Consider the following 22,329-nt stretch of genomic DNA (forward strand, 5'->3'; position numbering starts at 1 on the left):
CCAGGTAATGAGCTGATCAAGCCCTAATGAGCTCATTAGATATGACAAGTCTATACTCAAGGTTACCGTGCACGACCCCATTCTCTCTTGGAGAAAGGTGAAACAGTCATGCAGCATTTATTCCTGATGGAAAAGAGGATTAAAAACCAAACACAGTGCTTGGTCCTAGAAGCAGAAACACCTTAATTTCCTTGGAAGTCAATATTGTCAGCACCAGCCAAAGCGATGCTGCCACGTACCTGCCCGGGAGCAGCAATCAGCTCAGAAGAAAGCATGGCAGCTCAAGGGGAGATCAGAAAGATTGATTTTGACAGCTGTAAAAGCAAGAGGGTTTTTTAATATTCAGAAAAGTGTCAGCGCCCTAATAACGGAATTTCCATCTCTAAGAGCTACATTTGTCAAATGAAACCTGATTAGATACAAAAGTATTAAAAAGGGATCTGGGCTTTGACAAATTTGAAGCGGTTCCTTTTGTAGAGGCGTGGACATCCGAAGGGGATGCTTTTCCAAATGAGCAAGCCTAACCTGGTTTTACCCTCGACTTGACCCTCAGGCGCCGGCGGCTGAATGCAACACCTCGCAGTTTAACTGAGAAGGAGGTCAGCAGTGCAGGAGCAGGCAGCACCAGTTTCAACAGCACCACGCTTCACCCTGCAGAAGAGCTGTCTTGAGAAGCCAATTGGTTTCTTCTAAGAGTGGAGTTACACTCCACCCTGGTGAACCAACTCCCAGTGCGTGCATTTATGCCAAGGAAATCTGAAACACGCACAGCAAGCGCACCAGGTTCAAGTGGGAACTCAGGGAGGGGGTCTCCTGTTCCACCTCCAGTCTGTTCCCCAAGAAGCTCCTCATCAAGGATAAACACCAATGTCTTCTGCATTCGCATATCACAGACAGTAAATTTCAAAGCAAGACAGTAACAGCACAAGATTTTGCTGGCGGACAAGAGCCAGACTACTAGTATTAATTTCCAGACTCAGCGACATGCCAGAAGTGTGGTTAGTGGCTCTGAGAACAATCTTAGGGCCGACTGACACCTCGATGAAATGCCGTTTTCCCAAAATGAAGCTCTGCTGGATATTTTTCATAAAAATACAGAAAACCTCTAAGTTTGCGTGTGGCAAGATAAATTAGGGAAGTTGACATTTTGAGCAAAGCCTCATTAAGAAATTCACACATACACGAAGGAAGAAAGCTGGGATGTGCAGGGCCCTGACAGCTCGCCTAACGAGGATCGAAGCTTTGCTCTCAGCTGCACTAACATCCAGCTCTTGGTCAGGCTTGTTCCCACAGAAGAACTATACTTTTTCCAACATATTAACTTTAAATGGGGCAAACATGGGACTTTGTGGGATTGTTTCCCCATCAGCACACTTGATTTGTGTATTTTAAGCCCCGGGGACAAAGGGCTACAGTCTAGACTGGGGCAGAGAGAAGCTCTTCTCTAATAAACAATAGCAGCAGTGACCACACAGCACTTCTGGCTTATTCTAGCGATATTTTTGCTTTACAAAGCATTCTTTGTCCACTGTTTTCAAAGCTATAGGTAAAGGATAAGTGTGCCCTCCTTTTAGGCAGGTGGGAGCAACGGCACAACAGAGCCCCTCTCCTACTCCAACAGGTCAGAAAACAGCAGAGAAGAGCAGCCTGTTCTCTTGCTGTGCAAAACAGACATTCCTTTCCAAGCGAGCTGGGATGGTAATTGTACCCTATTGATTCTTTTCCATCCAAATCTCCAGTTTTCCCCTATTAAAAAACCCAAAATGAATTGCACTTACATAGCAGCTTACTCAGCCAATATTTATACTCAACCCAGTATTGACAGGAGACTCTTGCCTTGCAGAGAGGCAACTTACTCTAAACTCCTTTGTTTCATTGCTATCAGCAAGTGTTTCAGCAGCTTCTGCAATTACTGTACCACCTTGTAGTTTTCAGCAACCTTGTATTTTTCAAGAGCCAGCATCCATCTCCTGCTCCGTTGCTCTTTGGCCTCACAACCACTTATTTAGCTGCTTGAGGCTCATTTCCATTTGAGGTACTGGCCATCCTGCGTGCCAGAGTTACAGTGCTTTAATAAAAGCCCAGGTAGGGCACAAATGTCTTAACCAGACATCTACACCCAATGCACGGCAGTGAAATTTAACTGTCAGAATAGAATAGTTCTGTTGGAAGGGACCTACAAAGATCATCCAACTGCCTGACCACTTCAGGGCTAACCAGAAGTTAAAGCACATTATTGAGGGCATTACCCAAACGCCTCAAACACTGGCAGGCACGGGGCATCAGCCGCCTCTCTAAGAAGCCTGTTCTAGTGTTTGACAGCCCCCACAGTAAAGAAATTTTTCCTAATGTCTAGTCTGAACTGTGAGAATCACGGCAACACTCAGAGGACCTATATATTATCGGTATTTCCACCCCCTCCCGTCCCCTGAAAACTTCCATGTTTTTTCTCATATCCTTAAAAATCAGGCAGTATCTCAGTGTGTCACATTTGTTTCCTGTAACTTGAGTGAAATTCCATTTGCAAGAGACCTAAATTACCCCATTTTTCCTCTGTCTGGACTATGCATCACAGTTCTCCAGTGTCCTTAAATATTTTACAGAGCACATACTTTACAGATGCACAAACACTTCCAGTTCCTCAAAGTGGCCAAAGAGCACCTGAGTATTTCACACAACTATGTACAGTTAAACAAGCCTTATCAAACCTAGTGTGGTGGCCTTGGGGAAAATTTGTCTGTAATCAGTACACTCCTTAATGGGCTTGCTTTGTTCGGTTGTTTCCCAGCATACACATGTATCATTGACCTCGCAAGCTAATGAAGTGGCCATCTGAGATGGCTCCAGCATCCCTACAGTTTTATCATGCTATCTGAGAAGTTGTGCAGCAGCTGCTATTTCACACATCCTGCTACCATGTTACAGGCTTTTCCTCTAGCTTTTCTGGTCTAAAGCAGTTTCTATTTTTGCATGTGTATTTTTGCAATATTCACATAAGTCTACTGTGACTGTCGCAGTGAGTGACTGACAGAGACACTTTCCATTGCTCTGTAAGGTCTCAGGAACCAAGCAAGCAAAAGCACCACAACAACAGCCATCTGGAAAAAAATACCAAATTAAACTGTTCTTTCAGCACAGGTATCAATCACCACAGCTGACAAAGCAGAAACTTAGGTGATTTTTGTTGCCGTGCTTTGGCACACCACTGCACTACTCAATGGAGTGGCTGACAGTAAATTGCTGAAGCCAAATATCCTGTCCCTAAAGTTCTGCTGTCCATGAGGTTGAAGATCATCTTTTAGTTCCCCGATTCATAAATGAAGCTGTCAGTCAAAGAGAGTAGTGTTTTTACCTTTACTGGAGTCTCCGTGCATCTTAAAGGATGAATTCAGCCTCCGGGAAACAAAGGTCCAATGCTGTCATCTACAGCTGGCAAAATAGAGCTGAGACAGGAGGAGGTTCCAGGTTCTCAGCCCAAGTGCATCCTCCCACTGCCACGCACATGACCTCAGGTGCAAAGTTTAAGCGTCCCCTACCCTCCCATGTCTTGGTTCTCTCGGAACTTGGCACGCAGAGGACAAAACATTGCAGAGTAAAGGGAGTGGCAGGAGAGACAGAAATAGCCTGCAAGTCTGCTCTCCTCTAGCAAGGAGCAATTGTGGTACGGGGAGTGGTAAGAAGACATGCAAATGAGGGGATAAGAAACACAGGAGGGTACCAGGACACTAGGACTGCAGAATATTTCAGTGTGTATTCAGAAAGGAGAAAAGCAGAAGAGAAACAAGGAAGACTTACCCCCAAGCTCTGGAAAAACTTTTAGCCTCTCACACTCTGTATTTTGATTCTGTAAGTTTGATGCTGAACTTTTGTTAACAGAGTACAGGGCAAGCAAAAGTTCATTTTTTTTACATTTCAGGGTGAATTTTCAGACTAGATTTAGGCCAAATGCTTGGGAATAGTAGATCCATCTGCAAAATGCAGTCTGAAACCACAGGAGACCTGATCATACAGGTATCGCTTCCCAAAACGGCAAGTATTACCTAAAGGGGAAAAGCAGAGGATGCTGGAAAGAAAAGAGCAAGAGGGGAGACTTCTAATTCTTCTAAGAAGTCCACGCCACAAGACTGATCCTTTCTTTATTTATTCAAAATCTACAGAATTGCCCCCAAGAGAAAAGCTGGGTGAACCTTCTGAAGAAGATTAACAACTTAAATAGAAAAAGCATTTCAAATACTAGAAAGAAAAATCCAAATTCAGGCATAATTTCAATGTAGCCACCAGCCAACATAAATGGTGTCAATGCAGGCCATGTCAAATTCAGAGGAATTATTCTGACGTTTCTAAAGGCAGAATTTCCTTCTGGGTTCTCCAAATGAAATAATTTTGACCATGTCAAAGAGTTTGAAATAGACCTGGAATTAAGATTAAGTGAACCAAAAAGCAAGAATGCCGTGTGTGGTGGTTTTACTCTGCTGGGCAGCCGAACTCCATCTCCACTCTCTCACTCCCCCTCCTCAAAGGGAAAGAGGGGAAAAAGGAGAAAATAGAATAGAAAGGAGAAAATACAATAGAAAGGGCTCAAGGGTTGAGATAAGGACAGGGAGAGCACTCAACAATTATCATCACAGCCAAAACAGACTCAGCACAGGGAGACTAATACAATTTATTACCTATTACTAACAGGGTAGAGCAGTGAAAAACTAAAAGCAAACTAAGAACATCTTCACCCCTCATACACCCTCTTCTGTGTCCTCCCCTTGAGCAGCACAGGGGAACAGGGGCTGCACTCAGTCCCTGACGCTTCATCTCCGCCGCTCCCTCACGGTCCCTCTCTGCCCCTGCTCCATGGGGTCCCTCCCACGGGATGCCGTCCTTCCCGAACTGAGCCTGCGGGGGCTGCCCACAGGCAGCAGCTCTTCAGGAACTGCTCCCACACGGCTCCGTCCCACGGGGTCCATCCCCCAGGAGCAAACTGCTCCAGCACGGGTCCCCCACGGGCGGCAGCTCCCCCCAGACCCCCTGCTCCTGCGTGGGCTCCTCTCCACGGGCTGCAGCTCCGGCCCGGGGCCTGCTCCTGCGGGGGCTCTCCATGGGCCGCAGCCTCCTCCAGGCCACATCCACCTGCTCCACCGGGGGCTCCTCCACGGGCTGCAGCGTGGAGATCTGCTCCGTGTGGGACCCGTGGGCTGCAGGGGGACAGCCTGCTCCACCAGGGGCCTCTCCACAGGCCGCAGGGGAACTGCTGCTGCGTGCCTGGAGCACCTCCTGCCCTCCTGCTGCACTCACCTGGGGGGCTGCAGGGATGGTTCTCACTCTTGTCTCTCCCAGCTGCTGTTGCACATAAGTTTTTTTTTTCCTCCCTGTTTTTCTTAAATCTGCTCTCACAGAGGCACAAACATCATCTCTTAGTGGCTCGGCTCTGGCCAGCAGAGGGTCCCTTTGGAGCCAGCTGAAGCTGGCCCTTATCTAACATGGGGCAGCTGCTGGGCTCTTCTCACAGACCCCACCCCTGCAGTCCCTCTAGTACCAAGACCTTGACAGGCAAACCCAGTACCTTTTGTTTGATCAAAACCAAATTCACCATGACCTGATTATGTTTAATTTAGCTTTCTTTTGAATCCATATAAACCAGTATTTTTCTCAGTTTTGCCACCAAATTAAGAGCAACATAAAAGAGGACAATGTCATACTGTAAGCTCAGCTCCAATTCAAGACGTAGGTAGCTCTACACGTTATTTTCTATGATTTTGTAGAGGTCTCAAGATGAAGACCAGTCTATTTCCACACTAATCCCAAGCCAAGTCTTTCCGCAGGACTTCAGCTGGTATGTGCCAACCCCAATACTTAGATGACATCTTGCAATTTGATCTTTTGTGCACCATAATGTAAGCAGGTACCTTAAAAAGAAATCCAGTTTTGACCATGTGTAGTGTTCATTGAATTTGAGCTGGAGATATGGAACATGATTCTTACCTAAAAATCTGGAGGTGATGCCTTATGCTTCCCTGGCAGGCTCATAATAACTGAGCTGGCAGATTTGATAGAATTAGATTTCTTTGTTGAGCTGGTACAGTACTGTGATGTGTCAGCACATACAGCATTTCAGATATGTTCAAGTCACTGATTGAATAACCAGCTCCCAGAAATAATGTGATGCCCTTTAGACGGAACTACCTTTGTTTTGTGTTGGTACATCAAAGCTAAAAAAAAATTAAAATTGCAAAAATCCACCAAACCTGAGAAAACATCAGTAGCAATTATCTAGTCCAGAGACATTTTCGACTTGCATCCAGTTTAATACCTAAGCTTCACTGTGCCAGTTTTTGCTCTGCAGAACAATCCTCCAAGGGGCTGGATAGCAACTGGTCTGGCTCAGAAGAGTTTTAGAGACACCCAGAGTATGTGTGGGCACCTCTGTCAGCAGCAATCCTGTGTCAGAAGGTGACGTTTAGTCCCTGCAGTCTCTGACCACAGCCACCACTTTCTCCTCCACTCTAACTCTTCGGGGTGAAGAGTTACAGAGGGCTGAGCCCACATCAAAAACTGCTGCCGGGAGAAAGGACCTCCAACGAAATAGTAGAACTACTAAAAAACAAAAGGTCTATTGAGATGATGTCCTCAGAGCAAGAACTCTACACTTCAAGCAGTTGTCACCAGATGCAGGGTACAACCGTCTCTATTGTGCCTCATTTGCACTCCGCTATACCCAGCCATCAGCTGACAGAAACAGCTGTCATTTTATGAGGTTTACAGATTTCCTGTCTTGGAAATAATGCGCCCAGTCTCTGCCCAAAGGCTTTGTTGTCTAGTACGCAGGCAAAAGTCTCGCTCTCCCAGTGGAGGGACACACATGTCGGCACAGATTAAGCAATTTAATCAAGAGCAATTCAAAGCACTACAGAGCCAGGAACAAATTAAGTTCCACCCTCCTTTTCCCCCAGAATTATATGTGAACAATTACTACAGTTTTTACAATTGACTACATCCCTAACCTCCACTCACGGTTCAGAGCAAGTTTCTACCACTGTTATTGGGAGTTTCTTCTGCAAAATGCTCCCTGTCCCCCAGAGCTCTGTTTCCTTTGCTTTACAGCTTTTCACAGCTATGCATGTTGTACAGTCCCAACTACAGGAGCTTTTCACATCCTCACAGGATATTTCTGTTAAGTGATTTGAGTGTACTACTTACAAGCTACACCATGGGAAACTCAACACCAGTAGAAAGAGAGGACTAGGTAAGAAAGGGAAAGGCGATCAAAAGGCTGATGGTGGTTCCTCTGTGGCTGTCATTTATGGATGACAGGGTGGTCCAGAGGTCTTTCCAGAACAGAGACACGAGACAGGAAACAACCCTTCTCTAATGAATTTACCTCCTAAGTAGGTGCAGACACTTAAGCTGATAATATATTTATATTATAAGTTAAAGATTAGTGCCCAGAAAACATATCTAGCTCCCACAGTTCTTGAAAGGGACAATTCAGTTCAACAACACAGGTTTCAAATGCCACTAGAGATGCCTGAAAAATCAGCCACCTTCCTGGGGTCCAAATATGATGACACAAGGTGTCAGAGACAAACAAGTTCCTGAACCAGCTCCAGAAGGCCAGGACAGATAGTCCAGGGCAGTTCAAATGGCACTAAGTGACTATGGTTAGGAAACAAAAGTCACATCATACGTAAGATGCTGAAATACAGGCGCCTGCAGGTAGACAACTGCAATCCCGCTGCTCTCCGTGGAGATCAAGCTCCTGAAGCCAGGAATAGGATTCGTGGTATTCAGATGCCTGCTGGTCAATGAGCTGAATCTACCTTCAAACACCAGGCTGGCCCAGAGAGGAACTCTGCTCTGGATGGACTGCAAAGGCATTTATCCACCTCAACAGTGGGACCAGATGGACCACACCACCCAGAACTCGAGAGGCACACAGGAGTTACCACCTTCCCAAGCTACAGCCTGGGTTAGTCTCTTGCCTACTGATGCAGATACTATGGCAATAAAAGCAATATAAACATGCAAAACCATAAAACAAATGCAAAATAAAGCAATATAACCATGCATAAACTGTAGCTTGCCTGCACATTTCAGTCTCCTGTCCCATACAGACATCTTCTTAGGAAGATGACTAATACAACATTTCTCACTGTTGTAATTCCACTCTGGGGTATGAGAAATCATAGACAGTCAAAAAGATTATTTTTAATTTGCATACCTCTGACTTACTCATGTTTTCATTTCACAGGTTCTTATGCAGTCAAGCAGGACTACATACACCAGAAGGGGGCAAAGGCATCCCCTCAACACTTTGCCTTATTAAAAGGCATTTACACCCTTGTTTTTATCTTTTATCAGCAATCTTAGATAAGTAGAAAGTGTTGTTGCTTCTCTTTTCCTGGTCAGATACTTTCTCCAGTAAGTTGTTAGACATTATTTTCAGTGGTTGAAATGAACAGAGATCCACAGATTAAGATACAGTCTCAACAACCTTCCTTAAGTCTAGTTATGGATAGATTGGAGAAATTAGTTGCAAATTTAGGGGCTTTAAAAAAAAAATCATACTGTGCACACAGTCCAAGGTACATTTTCACCTCACCTGCTCAGGACTAAAAAGCATGAAACTTCTGTGCAACACACCAAGCTTTAAGGCTCCAGATCTGCCTTTCCCTTCCAGTTTTGTCCTATGGGTAGAACTCACAGCACACATGATTGTGCACAGGCTGTTTAGGAAATTTTTTATAGCAATAATCACAGCAAAACTATTAATACAAAGCTAACTGAGATTACTCAGGTTACCTTTCTAAAGAAAACATTCAATGCATCTTTAAAGAGGAGCTGGCTATTAAAAACATTCTTCCACTTGAGAAAGGCCCCTAAGTGAAAATAAATAGCTTTTGGACGTCCAGGTTACAGGTGTGCTCTACGCCAGCATCATTCTGCTTTTGAAAGCAAAAATAAAAAGCGTGCTGTAAGGGAAAGAAGGATGGGAGGAAGAAATCTGTCTCTTACATCGCTGATGCACCTACCTACAGGTGAGTGCTACTTTAGATGAGACACTGATAACACTGTGCTCTCTTCTGCAAAGTACGGAATAGATAGAAGTTATAGAACATTAAGAAATCATTTGGGTTATTCTGAAAGCTCTCTGAGGCCAAAACCAGTGTCAAGTACTTCAGCAACAATGGGCACCCCAAGGGGAGAGAGCAGATTTGGGCTGGTGTTTGCCCTCCCTGCATTTGCTCTCTTTTCAGTAGGTAACCTGCCATCCTCCAAACAAGCCAACTGCCATCGCGGCTAGGCCAAGAAGCAGAAGTTAAAATAGAAAAATCAGCATTTGCTGTGTACGCAGTTGCCAAGAAGCTATTTCTCCTCGCCTGTGTAAATAAATTGCTGTTCAGCAATGGCTGGCTTGCTCTGAAAGACTCGCGGGGAAGCTAAGCGCTATCACCGTGCTATTGCTGGAGGAAAGAGGAGGCACGGGTGGGAGCGTGGCCAACAGATGCCCCATCCCCAGATCCTCCAATACTTGGGCTGAATGAGACCCACGGTGTTCGTGCACGCTGAAATGGCTGCTTGCCGTCACAGCCAGCATCATGGGAGCGATTGCTGACCCTGCCGGAGCAATATAAATGCTGTCCCCATTCCAAGGCCAAACTCCATGTAGATGGGCTTACTGGGAAATCTGTCTTCTTATCGCAGCTGATCATACGTGTTTGTTAGGTATTGTACAGAGACACCTATTGACTGCTATAGCTGCCTGTGGAGCAGATTAAATACTTCTGACAAAACTTGAACTGTGAAACTAGGATTATTGGCTACAACTGTACTCGCCACAATTTGTTTGTTCTGACTGGTAAGAGAGTCTGGTGTGAGGAGAGGAAAAAAAAGTTATAGAAACTCTACGCAGAGCATCTGACTAATAAAACCAAACACAAAAATGCATCCTTATTCTGTGTTCCCTCAGCTGGCACCATAAAAAGCTCCACCAGGTGGTGGGATTAACAGCACTTTAAATTTTCTGTGGAGCTGGATTTGCTCTTACTCCTCTGCTTTCAAAAGCACATTTCTGCTTCACCACACTTTTGAAAATACTTTTGAAAGAAGCTCTTAATAAAAACATATTATTGCTATCATTTAATGACAGCATTTACAATGTATCTGGGATAAAAGATGCTGTTGTAGCCAAGAAGATGGAACTGCTATCTGCATGACCCTAATTTCCCCTCAAATAACTCCCAGTTTTCCATCAAAAGAAAATCAAATTGATAAGCAGATACAAAGCCTTAAACAAAGTGATGTTTAGTGTTAAAAGTTCCCTTCCTCAGCTGAGATGCTATCACCATTACTAATATCATCAAGTTTGGAAGAAAAACTGCAAGCAAGGCTGCAGGTACCTTTCTGGTCGGGATGCGTGAAAAATTCATACAAACAGCTGTCTCTACTGCACAGTCCAACTGTGCACAAATTGAGTGAGCCAAAAGAATAGGGAATTGGATTTTTCTCTCCTTTTGCTTTGTCCGAGACTGTGCTCTTACATGCTACTAGCAGAAAGGTAAAATACAAGTATATCAGACAGGAGAGTACTTTAAAAAACTATTGTTATTGAGGAAAAAAAAAAACAGGTTTGGGAGGACCACAGTCTGGGGCTTTGTCTTTGCTGAGGCAAAGGATTTAAACCTGCTGAAATGTTATCCTACAGCAGCACCAAAATAGAGTAAATAAAGTGAGAAATTGGCAGAGGAAGAGCACCAAGTTCACTGTGGACCCACACTGGAGTTTTTACTGCTTCAGGGATAATCAAGAAAACAAGTGCCCTTAACTTATTAAAAAAACAAAATCCACCTTTTTTTTTTTTAATCCGGTCATTCCCTTCTCCAACCCCCAGCCTCAGCCTGGAAGTGCGTTCAAACAGATTAGAAGCTATCAAGTTCCCAGAAGGGACCTCAAGCACAGCCATGCCCTGCAGATAGCCACCGGCCGCTGCCAAAAGCCAGAGAGGGGCCCTGGGACAAACCCCAGATTCTAACCGGAGAGCAGCTCTGCCGATCCATTACTTTGGACAAAGCCCTAGAAATTGAGGAGGGATGAACATATCGGCTGCAGAAGGCCCTGGCTGGCATGGACCGCGCGGGACACTAGGAGCGGAGATCCAAGCGTTTCAAAGCAGATGCTTCCCACGACCACCCCTCCAGCTACAGCCATGTCAATAACCCCCAGGAGGAGCGTGCTGCTGCTAACTGAGTATCTTCTCAACTGCCAAGCGGCAGGAAGGCTGCTTAGAGGCGGCTGGCTCTTCATTTTCCCTTCTGTCACCGAAGGGCACCAATGTAAAGGAACTCCTGGGGACAGGATCAGAGCGAAAGGTGGAGTTTCTTTTTCATATCCTCGAATTTCCTGTCTCTTTTCCACACTGAAGTTTAATTTCCTTTTCAAAAAGAGCTTTTGGAGCTTATGAAAATTGACCCAAAAGATTACAAGGGCTTTGTCACCCTTCCAATCTCTCTGAAGGATCCATAATTAGGGAGGTTTTTCCTTTAACATGTGCGCCCAGCAGGCAAATATATAATTTAGACTTACAATTATATGAAAGAGTTATTTCTGTGTATTGGACACATACACACTCAACCTTGACAAATAGTTGAAAAATCCTGCAAGTCTCAAAGGAGTAAATATGCATCCAGGCATTTTATTTTTTTATTTTTTAACTAGTTTGTTTTCTGTTTCTGCCAAAACTAAAATCAATCATTACAAGGACAAAGGTTCCACGCTCGCTGCTGAGACATCTCCAGCGCAACACCAACACACCTAACAAACAAACTCGGAGATTAGTTATTTATACTCCGCTGGAGACTCATTCTGCGAGCAGGGATGTGCTGGTACCTCAGGCAGCCAGCCTGCTTTCCCCTAACGGAGCAACACTGCCTTCCCTCCCTCGCCGCACAGCCCACCCAAGTGAAAAAAATAAATAAGCAAAGAAATGAATCCATACAAACAGCGGGGTGTGGGACTCCGTTAGGCTTCTCCCCAGCCACCCAGCCACGGAAGGGGGCTGCCCGGAGCCTCTCCGTGCCCCCCAGCCCACCTCTGCCCCTCTCCGGGGATTTTTGGGGGGCGCAGCCCAGCGGGATGGGGCGCAGCCGCCCCGCTCCGGAGCGGCCGGCGGAGGATGCTGCGGGCTCCGGCGGGGCCACCCTCTGCTTCCAGATGATCACAATAACACCGCCACCCCCCCTCCTCCCCCAAAAAAATAAATAATAATAACAACCAACTTAAGCGAACGAGGAGCAGCAGGGGGAGCGGGAGGATTTGCAGGTAAGCGGGGGAGGAGGAGGAGAAGGAAGAGGAGGGAGCCCGGTACTCACGGCGGGGCGCCGGGGGCCGGCTGGCGGCCAAACCCCATGGCCGGGGAAAGGGCGAACCGATCGCTGCCGGCTCCTCGCCGAGCTGCTGCAGCCTCCGCTCCCCCGTCCCTCCCCTTCCCTCCCCGGCAGGGCTTCCTGCCCGCTCATATAGCGCGCCCCCAGCCACGTGGAAGGAGCCGGGGCCCCCGGCGGCTCCTCCTCGGAGCCGGGCGAGGCGGAGCCGCCCCCTTCTGCCCCCCCCCCCCCCTCCGCCCCCCTTTCCGCGGCTCTCCGCGGTGCTGCGCGGCTGCTGCGCGGCGCAGGAGGCGCAGGAGGCGCGGGGCGCGCAGGAGGCGAGATGCGCGCACAGCCCGTCCCCGCCGGCCGCCAGCCCAAACTTCGCCCCCGCCCCATCCACCGAGGCGAAATACCTGCTCCTGACACCGCCCTGCGTCGGCCCCCCCCCCCCCGCCCCGAAACGCTTTCGCCCCCCCTCGTTTTCCCCTCCGCGCCCCAAAAGCTCTCCTTGTCTGAAAATTGCGCCCGCGCGGATCCCCGGCGCCGAGCGCAGGAGGGAAAGCGGAGAGAAATTCAGGGCTTCCCGTGGGGAGAGCGCGTTTTGCCTCATTAATGATGATTAAAACAAAAAAAAAAAAAGAGCACATAGTAAGTAATGCCTTCTTCGCGTCCAGCATCTGACGTTTTTAAGGTTACTATAAAATGCTGCGGAATTAAAAAGCGTCGTTAAAGAACCCCCAGACAGATACTTGCAACTGGTAAAGTGTCTGGTGAAACTATTTGACGCAATGCCGGCTTTAGGCACCTATCCTGTGGGTGCTCAAAGTCCGTGCAGGTTTCAGCCTCACCGACTTGTTTCCACTCCCTCACTTCTCTGGATTGTCCAGCTTTTCATTTCTATTTTAACTCCGGGATTGCAATTAAAAAAGAAATCCTTTGGATTATTCTGAAAGCTCTTTGAGGCCAAAACCAGTGTCAAGTGTTTCAGCAAGATGTAACAATGGGCACCCCAAGGGGAGAGAGCAGATTTGGGCTGGTGTTTGCCCTCCCTGCATTTGCTCTCTTTTCAGTAGGTAACCTGCCATCCTCCAAACAAGCCAACTGCCATCGCGGCTAGGCCAAGAAGCAGAAGTTAAAATAGAAAAATCAGCATTTGCTGTGTACGCAGTTGCCAAGAAGCTATTTCTCCTCGCCTGTGTAAATAAATTGCTGTTCAGCAATGGCTGGCTTGCTCTGAAAGACTCGCGGGGAAGCTAAGCGCTATCACCGTACCACCGCAGGGGGAAAGAGGAGGCACGGGTGGGAGCATGGCCAACAGATGCCCCATCCCCAGATCCTCCAATACTTGGGCTGAATAAGACCCAAGGTGTTCGTGCACGCTGAAATGCACTGCAATGGCTGCGTGCCGTCACAGCCAGCATCATGGGAGCGATTGCTGACCCTGCCAGAGCGATATAAATGCTGTCCCCATTCCAAGGCCAAACTCCATGTAGATGGGCTTACTGGGAAATCTGTCTTCTTATCGCAGCTGATCATACATGTTTGTTAGGTATTGTACAGAGACACCTATTGACTGCTATAGCTGCCTGTGAAGCAGATTAAATACTTCTGAAAAAAAAAAATTTTGTAACCGTGAAACTAGGATTATTGGCCACAACTGAACTCTGAACTCTGTTCTGACTGGTAAGAGAGACAGGTCATCTACATATATGTTATTTCTGCTGAGAAAATGAACAATATTCTTTATTTAGATGCGCAAGAGGCACTGCAGTTACTTTACACAAAAGTCTTCATTAGAACAATGTAATAAGTAGTGAAAACAAGAACGTGAACTTTATAAAGGTATCTGATAGCAATTGACTTTGCCATGTTTGATAGATGGTTTGATCTCAGCCAGTTAGGTCATCTTGCCTTATTTACTTATTTATTTATGTTGCAAACTAAACACTGAACTGCTGTCCTATCTGTTCAGATTTCTCAGAACTGCCGTGGTGTCCTCTGATCCTAAGCTTGCTGTGGCAGCTGAGAACTGCTCAGAGGTTTGAAACAGGTATTTAGATCAGGTCCTCAGCAGCCTCCACAGTGTCCAGAATCTGACTCCGGGGTTAAGGTGCTTTAAAAATCAAGGAGGAAAGAACCCAAAAAAGCATGCAGCATCTTCCTCTGGTTGCTGTTGGTGCTTGTATGGCAAGGAGATGGAAGAGCTCGGTGGGACTGAACGTACGGCCAGTGCTCTCAGCATCTGCTTCACAGCACCTAGATGCAGAACTGTGTCTGAGAGAGCTTTACATCAGTGCAGGATTTCCTTCGATGCCAAACAATTACACAGTGACACATTTTTACCTTCTAGGACTCATTAGTGCTGGACATGGGAGCATCCGCTGTGGGTGGCGGTTGTGATATGGCAGAACTTGCTCTCAATAAATATCTGGGAAAGGCAGAAAAACATTTCAGTGCTGTAGCACATAAAAACACACAGTAAATACCAAAAGCTTGATTTGCAGAAATAAGCAGCAAGTCTGGAGCTCAAGCCAAGCCCTTAGCAAACTCACATAAAAAAAAATCCCAGCAATGAAATACTGCTTTGCTTTTATATTCTTAGATAAATGATTTTTTTTTTTCCTACAAGGACAATATAAAGCCTGAGAGGAATAATAAACACGAAATAGGAATAAAACACAGTGAGGATATTAAAATAGATAAAACTATAGTACATCTCTCAGGATACAGGAAGTTAAATTCACGTAGAAACATTCATTGGCCACAAGCAATTTACTGCAAAACAAACAAATGACAAAAGTACATAAAAAAGAGGGTAAATATAAGTAACCATATGGCAAAGAGGGACAGACGTGGTATACTTTTGGGGTGTTTTGTACACCTGTAACATACACAAACTCCCCAACATCAGTGACCATTCTAGGCAGTGCAGGTATCACCTGCAGAAAGGCACAGCAGTAAAATTCACCTGATTTATCTTCGTGCATCTTGATCCTGTCATGCCTCGAGTACTGTCTACTCCCAGCCACTTCAGCTGCAAATCCTCAGCTTTTCCCAAGCAAAGACTTAAAAACTTGTGCCTTAACTGATTGTGCTGTTATTAGCATCGTTTCATTTTATTTCATTTCAGCTGTCCCCCAGGATAATCAGGAATAAACCAGAAGGTGAGATTAGTCTTAGAGACAGAAAACAAATGTTGATGAGGTTGGAGTGTCTGTTAGACTTGTGTTTGAGTATCCAGACCACAAAAAGGATGGCAAGCAAAGCCTGTTAAAGAAACATTTTGACAAGGAAGCATTTTTCTGTGGCTCAAACAAAATAAATATAGTAACGCAGAACAACCTTTTCAAAGTCAGGCTTATGTGCTTGTCTGATCAGTACCAGCTAACTGTTTCATCTCTCCTGAATGTCACAGAAGCACACAAGCTGTGCCACCATGCAGTTTTTGAGACAAATGTTTTCCCCCAAAGGACAGCGCACACATACGAAGGGCTCTACATGCTATATTAAATTAAACACGCTAACAAAGCAGCACACTAATTGCATGTGGAAGTCATCCGTTGGGTAAATGATGAGAAAAACAATGAACCACACCTGACAGATGTTAGTCACAGCTTAATTTACTGGGGAATGGCATTTATGTTCAATGGCAGAAATGCAGTATCGTAAGCTACATAGGATAGAAAATATTTTTTTTTTCTTGCCAGGTGTAAAGGTTGAAATAACATTGCACAATCCCTTACAGCTGGTGGGACAAGCTGAGCAGGGCTAAATGGGGGTGGACAGGATTGCTCCAGGGAAGACAGGTGAGCGTTGTGCTGGGGTAGTGCTCCCATTAACCCACAGGGCTGGAGATCCACGTCAGGCAGAGTGTCTGAGATGTTACTAGAGAAAAAAAAAATCTAGCAATTGTAACGGTCTAGAAAAACTAAGTTTTCCATATGTAGACTGGAAAATATTTAGGTTGCATTATTTCTGTGAGCAAAAGCTAGTAGAATTATTCACTAAAGCAGCAGTAAGTCATCCACAATGCTGTTTTAGATCTGATAGTAACAAATGAGCTATTATAGAGGAACTTGCCATCAAAGATGACTGGGGAGTAACTGATCATGACTTTTTTCTTCTTAAGTTGTATGGCAAGATAAACAAACATAAGCAAGACTACAGCTACATTTTCCTGATTTCAGAAGGCCAAACTTGGGTAAACTAAGGAATTGCTTTAATGATTAGAGATGAGAGGTGGACACAAGAGCTCAAAGACTTGAAGATGGTCTTTCTGTAAACTAGATGGAGGCTGCACTCAGATCATAATCTACATCTAAGAAGTTGAACAGACAGTTATTTAGAAAATGAGAAGACAGTTAATCTAAGCTTAAACCAGCGTGATATAGAACAAATTCAGGAGGAAACATTAATTTAAGATCTGGAGATAAATGGAAAAATGGGATAAAAAGCAACCTGTATTTACCAACGGGAGATTAAACAAGAATAATTTGTAAGTGCATTTGAGACAGGAAGTGATTCTCAAGAGAAGATTCGTAGTAGGTTGTATTTATCTTTGATGAAGCAGGTGGAGTGGTACTACTTGGACTCTTGGTAGTTTTGCTAGAAGCTAAGAGTGGAATGAGACCGATAGGCCAAAGTGCGTGCATGCTGAGCAGGAGCTATCAGAAGTTATAGACAGAGCCAAAACATTATGTAAAAGTGGACTCAAAATAGCTTCTTGTGAAGAAATAGGGAAGAAAGCCCATCCTGCATTGTAAAGAAACCAGTGGCTCAAAATAAGCTTCATCCAAGGCTATCATGCCTTTGCACTGTCCCCAGCTTTCTCCATCTCTCTGGGAACATCCCTTTGGCCTGGTGCAAGGTGCTCACCTTCAGTTCCCAGCTGATCCAGAGCTTGCAGCCAGTGCTCAGAAACGTGGCTGCATAGCATGTCTTCATGCAACTGGAGAGGGTCTTGTCATCCAAGGTAAGCTAAAGGAGAAGCCCACTGTTGAGGAAGAGGAGTTAGCTAGCTAATACATGGCTCTCGGACATATAGGAAGACTTATCTGGGCTGGGGGTTGCTTCATGGCTGGAAAGCAGCAAATTTGAGGAAGCTGACAATATGCACTTTAGACCAAGTGAAGTGAAGTGAAACACACCCTTAGGAATGAAGAAAACCATCTGCCTTGAGATAGGAGCTCTTTGTTTGCTTCCAATTAAGGAGGGGGAAGATTCTGGTATACAAGATGACTCTAAGCCGCCAGCCGGATGAAGCCGTGAAATGGGCAAATGAGATTTGCTCAGCCTGGCAAAATGAAAGCTGAGGGAGAACCCGATTGCTGTCAATTAATTGGGAAGTAAATGTCAGGGAAGTGAGGAATGCATAGCAGCTAAAGGAGCAATGAGTATCAGCTGCAGGTGAATACATTTGGGCTGTAAATTAAAATAGTGTTATTAACCAGTATGTAAAAAGACAAACTGATGCAAAAAATAAAGCCTCTACTGGAGAAGGGAGAGCAAACTCGCTGATGTTTACATATGGGGCTTGATGCATTCCCAGGGAAAAATTTATGATATGGTTTCCTGTATGAGTAAACAACTGATCTTAATGAATCAGACTTAAATCTCCTTATATAAGGAAATGTGGCTTGATGATGCTTATGCTCAAGGACGTACATCACTAGCAGGTGGCATCCGTTTAATTGCTCTGAAAAGAGTAAGAAAGACATTACACAGCCTGGCAGAGATTCTGCTGATCCCAGCAAAGGCCACCTTCCAGGACCCTTTCCTAACTTCTCTGATGGTCAAAGGGATGTCTGGTTTACTCCTACGAGAGCACTGAGGTTATGACCAGACCGAAGAAAGCTGCGAATAGGAAACTGCTTGTCATAGGAAGTGCTATTGAGATCTGTTATTATTAATATGTTCGCATAATCAAGCACATTCTATGCAACATTAAAGTTTCCCACAGATTTATTGTTCCAGAATGTAGTTTCTAAATACTTCAGTTTTGGCAGAAGAGAGATTTTCATGAAAAAATAAATAAATAAATAAATAAATAAATGAAAATGAGGCCAGCTTGTATGGCGCAGTAGTGTTTTTAAAGCAAAACATGAGCTACTGTTCAGTTTCCTTCATTACTGCTAGTTTGTGTCACTGAATGTACTTTTTATCTTTACTGTCTTTTTCCTTCCTTCAATTGTACTTCGAGCAGTTTGAGAAGTCAAAAGAAGTTTTGATCAAGATATGAGGGGGAAAAAAAACACCCTGCTGCAGTACTGGCTGACATTCCAGGTTCACCGCTGCTAATTAGAAAAGGATGTGCTTCAAAGTAAGCTTCATGAATTCATACAAGGCTGCAATGCCTTTGCAATTTCCCCACTCTTCCACCATTATTCCAAGAAAGCATTTTTCCCTGGTGGAGGCTGCTCCCACACCATGTGCCTGAGCACTGAGACCTGACCCATTAATGACTGCAGACACTAGGGCTACATCCTCAGCGTAAATCAGCTTTTTTATCAGCTTCCATAGGTCTATGGTGATCTGCATCAGGCAGGGATCTACCTTCATCTTTTATTTTGTAGGACACTCATTTTGTCTTTGCTTTCTTCTGCCATCCACATTATTAAAATTTCCATCCAAGTATCAGCCCCATGTAAAGTACACATCATAGGAATGCAGATCATAAGCAAGGAGCTGAAAATAAGCAATTGTCTAGGAAAAAAAATGCTGGGCTGTTACAATCCTTTTTTTTTTTTTTCCCATTGTATCTCCATAGATCTTCTCACCGACATATCCTTCCCCTCTTGACTTCAGAAATACACGCATCCTGTCGCATTTAAAATGCTGTTTTCTGTTCCCTTCTTTGTGCCGTATCAAAGCCTATGTGCTGCCATCACTGGGCAATATCTGTATCTCTCATACTGAGATTGTTCCTAGCAGTCCCCATCATGGATCAAGGACCTAGCCAGTATGCACACACTTTTACTGCTGCAGCTGCCTTATACTCCAGCCACTCCTCCCCGAGGAGCAGTTGCATTAGAGCTGAGATATTACCCTTATGGGGTGCTCTCGTGGCTCAGAGAAGAGAGATGCAGCTTCAGTCAAAATATTTTCTTGTTTTAGACCAAGAAAAACGAGCAAAGCAGGAACCACCATGGATAAAGACACCAGGACTGAGCGCAGCTCATACTCTATCTCCCAGCTGCCTGCTGCAGTAATTCTGCTCTGTACAGGAGGCAGAGGAGCTGGCTGGCACCAGGCCACATGAGGCAGTAGATATTCTACTGAATCCTCTAAGATCGGAACTGAGCCTGAAGCTCATAGCCCAGGGCAAATATCTCTCTTTATCTCAAAAACTAGATGGTTAAGGGCGCTGGTACCAGCTGAAGGGGGCTGAACACGCTCAGTCCCTCAAATCTTCATTTGTCACTTAAAGGAGATATGAGTAAGGAGACATTGCTTCCAGGGGTGGAACCTCAGAAGACTTGGCCCTTTCTGCTTGTGAAGTTGTTTCTAAATGTGCAGACCAAATCCTTGTTATCACTCCCACAATAATGTAAGGCATAGTTATGGTCAAAAAGGATCACATCTCTTTTTTATTTTATTTTTTTGAGTAGACCAAAGAACCTACTACATTTTCATGTGTTCTTTTTGTTTGATTTTTTGTTTGGGTGGCTGGCTGGTTGGTTGTGTTGGGTTTTTTTGTTTGTTTGTTTTTGTTTGGTTTTTTTTGACCGTTTTATTTGTTTTCTTTGTGTGTGTTTGTTTCCCAGCAGAGTGCAAGGGAGTAAGGACTTCTCAGTATGCAACCTTTAAAATAAATTTAAGACAGGGATCAGCTGAAGGGTCTGGATGAGGCATCTGATCTGATTTCTGGAGCAGCATACTCCACAGGAGTTTACCCAGTTAGCCCTTATTAAGTCAAACAAAGAGTTTTGGTCTGAACAGGTGTTTTAAAAAGACATCAAAGGCTCAAAGAGACAAAGAAGTGCTCTCTTCTCCTGCTACTATGTGACAACAGGCTTTCTCAATCACTGTACAAAAATAAATTAAATACATAAATAAATAAATAAATAAAACACTACCTGGAGGTATCTGGTAGTTTCAGCTTCCAGCTGTTAATCCTTATTTATCTCTGCTGGACAACAATGCCCACTGGAAATAAATGTCTCCATTTGAAGGTCCTCGGTACTATAATCAAGTTAAAACTGTGATCTTGTAATGGATTAAGAACACTGAGCTTTTTCAGGTGGGATATCTCTGACCAGATGTGAACTTCTTCCCAACAGATGGCTACAGAGCGCTGCTCACCATTGCCTCCCTTTGCAGGCAGCACAGAGAAATGAGTCTTTCCAGAATGAAGTTCCTCTCATCCTAAAGTGGCTGTTTAAAACAGACTAGATAAATGTCCCTCACAGCATTTCTATTTCTCTCTAGCAACAGCAAAGGAAGCCTGTGGTGACTGCCTCCCGTGTCAATGCCTGTATTAAAGACCTTTGTATTTAGGCAAGATGGATCTGACTCTCCAGCTAAGTCATTTTTCCAGCTTTGAATCATTTCCTTGGCTTTCCCCTCTGCACCTCACACAGATGAGACTTAGAAACATCTCGAGCAGATGCAGGACTTTAATTCCTATATATGAGGACGCCTACCTCTTAAGTCCTGGGACTGTGCAGTGGTGTGGTTCAGTGAAAATTTGGTTAGGGATATATAGCTGGATTTCAGTATGCATGTTGTCCACAGTCTGCGTTTTTCACTGATCGTACCTTCTTGATGACGTACACGCAGCACTAATGAGAAAACACCTTAATACTTAGGGTCCTCCTGGAAAAATAGACTAGATTATGCAAATACTAATCTTGATATTTTTGTTCCATATCCATTTTCCATTTTTCTGATATTAACATCCCCTGCAGCATCACAGACTTCAGCTCCTTCCATCCAACTTGGTTTTCTAGCATCAGCTGTATCTAATAACACCAGCTCAGCCACTAGCCCAGCCAGACAGCTGCCAGATGTGTGTTTTTTAAATAAATACTAACATCTGTCAAATTGTGCAGCAGAGAGCAATGAATCCATCCTTAATTTTTTTTTTTCCTCCTCCAGTTGAAGAAGACAACCAAAGAATTACACAATCTCTGAAACAAAAGACAAAGCATTCATGTAGCTGGGCTGGTTCCCTTTATTTTAAATCAAGTGTATTTAAATGTCAGCGTGTTAACCATCACTCCATAGTGTTTTATTAGGTCTGAAGAAAAGGAGTAATGCAAATCTTTTCTCTTGACCAACAACTTAACCCTGCTTAACCTCTCATGTGATAAATATTATCTCTTTTACATAATTACACGCTGCTTGCTCACCTGGGCAGCAGGCAAGGCTAAATAGGAACTTGAATGTGTTGCTGGCTAGGAGAAATGAAAAGAGCTTTTTGTTTCTTTGTTTTGTTTCTTTGTTTGTTTTTCCCCATCAGAACCCTGCTCTTCCCTTTGGGGGTCTTCTACCACAACTTGTAGGAACAGCTCAGGCATGCCCCATTCCTGGTTTGTCCCTCTCTCCCCTCTGTCTTCCCTAATCTCTCTCCATCCCTGTCTTCTCCTCTCTGTTGTGTTTACTACCTCTGGCTGCAGACAATTTCAGGAAAACGGGTGGCACTTCTGAAGAAGGTTTTTTTTTTGTTTTGTTTTGTTTTTTTGTTGTTTTTTTTTTTTTACCTACATCTGCATCCCCACAGATGCCCAGGCCATGTTAGAGAACTGAGCTGCAGCCTAGACTTCCTGTGCTGTTTCTCATCAACTTCATCTTTACCTGTAAACTGGTCCCATACATACAATGAAGGCAGATTGTACTGTTTACAGTGTTGCATCCTCACATGCTCATACCGTGTTTTTTTCGTTTGGTTGGTTTTCTGTTTCGGGGCTGGGGAGGCAAGAATGAATCATAGCAGAGTGGAGGTTCCTTACAAAGAATTGCATTTTCTTACCTTTTA

General features: G+C 44.6%; 1 protein-coding gene and 1 long non-coding RNA gene across 4 annotated transcripts in view; both read right to left on the minus strand.

Annotated features, from left to right (window-relative positions):
• ST3GAL1 (ST3 beta-galactoside alpha-2,3-sialyltransferase 1) overlaps positions 1–12,547 on the minus strand; it is a 79,985-nt gene extending 67,438 nt beyond the window's left edge. Inside the window, exon 1 of the mRNA XM_080580717.1 lies at positions 12,357–12,547. The gene's annotated coding sequence lies outside the window, so the exon portion shown is untranslated. The remainder of the gene's footprint in view (positions 1–12,356) is intronic.
• A 1,337-nt stretch (positions 12,548–13,884) lies between these two features.
• Positions 13,885–18,560, minus strand: LOC308190176. 3 transcript variants are annotated; one of them, XR_013946972.1, is made up of 4 exons: positions 17,229–18,560; positions 15,322–15,620; positions 14,697–14,781; positions 13,885–14,609 (listed from the first exon to the last, which is right to left on the minus strand). It is a non-coding gene; the product is annotated as an uncharacterized lncRNA (long non-coding RNA). The 3 variants fall into 3 exon arrangements; XR_013946973.1 differs by having other exon boundaries at positions 13,885–14,781; XR_013946971.1 differs by lacking the exon at positions 15,322–15,620 and having other exon boundaries at positions 13,885–14,781.
• Between the last annotated feature and the right edge of the window lie 3,769 nt (positions 18,561–22,329).

The sequence above is a fragment of the Anser brachyrhynchus genome (assembly GCF_964034855.1).
Source record: "Anser brachyrhynchus genome assembly, chromosome: 2".
NCBI lineage: Eukaryota > Metazoa > Chordata > Aves > Anseriformes > Anatidae > Anser > Anser brachyrhynchus.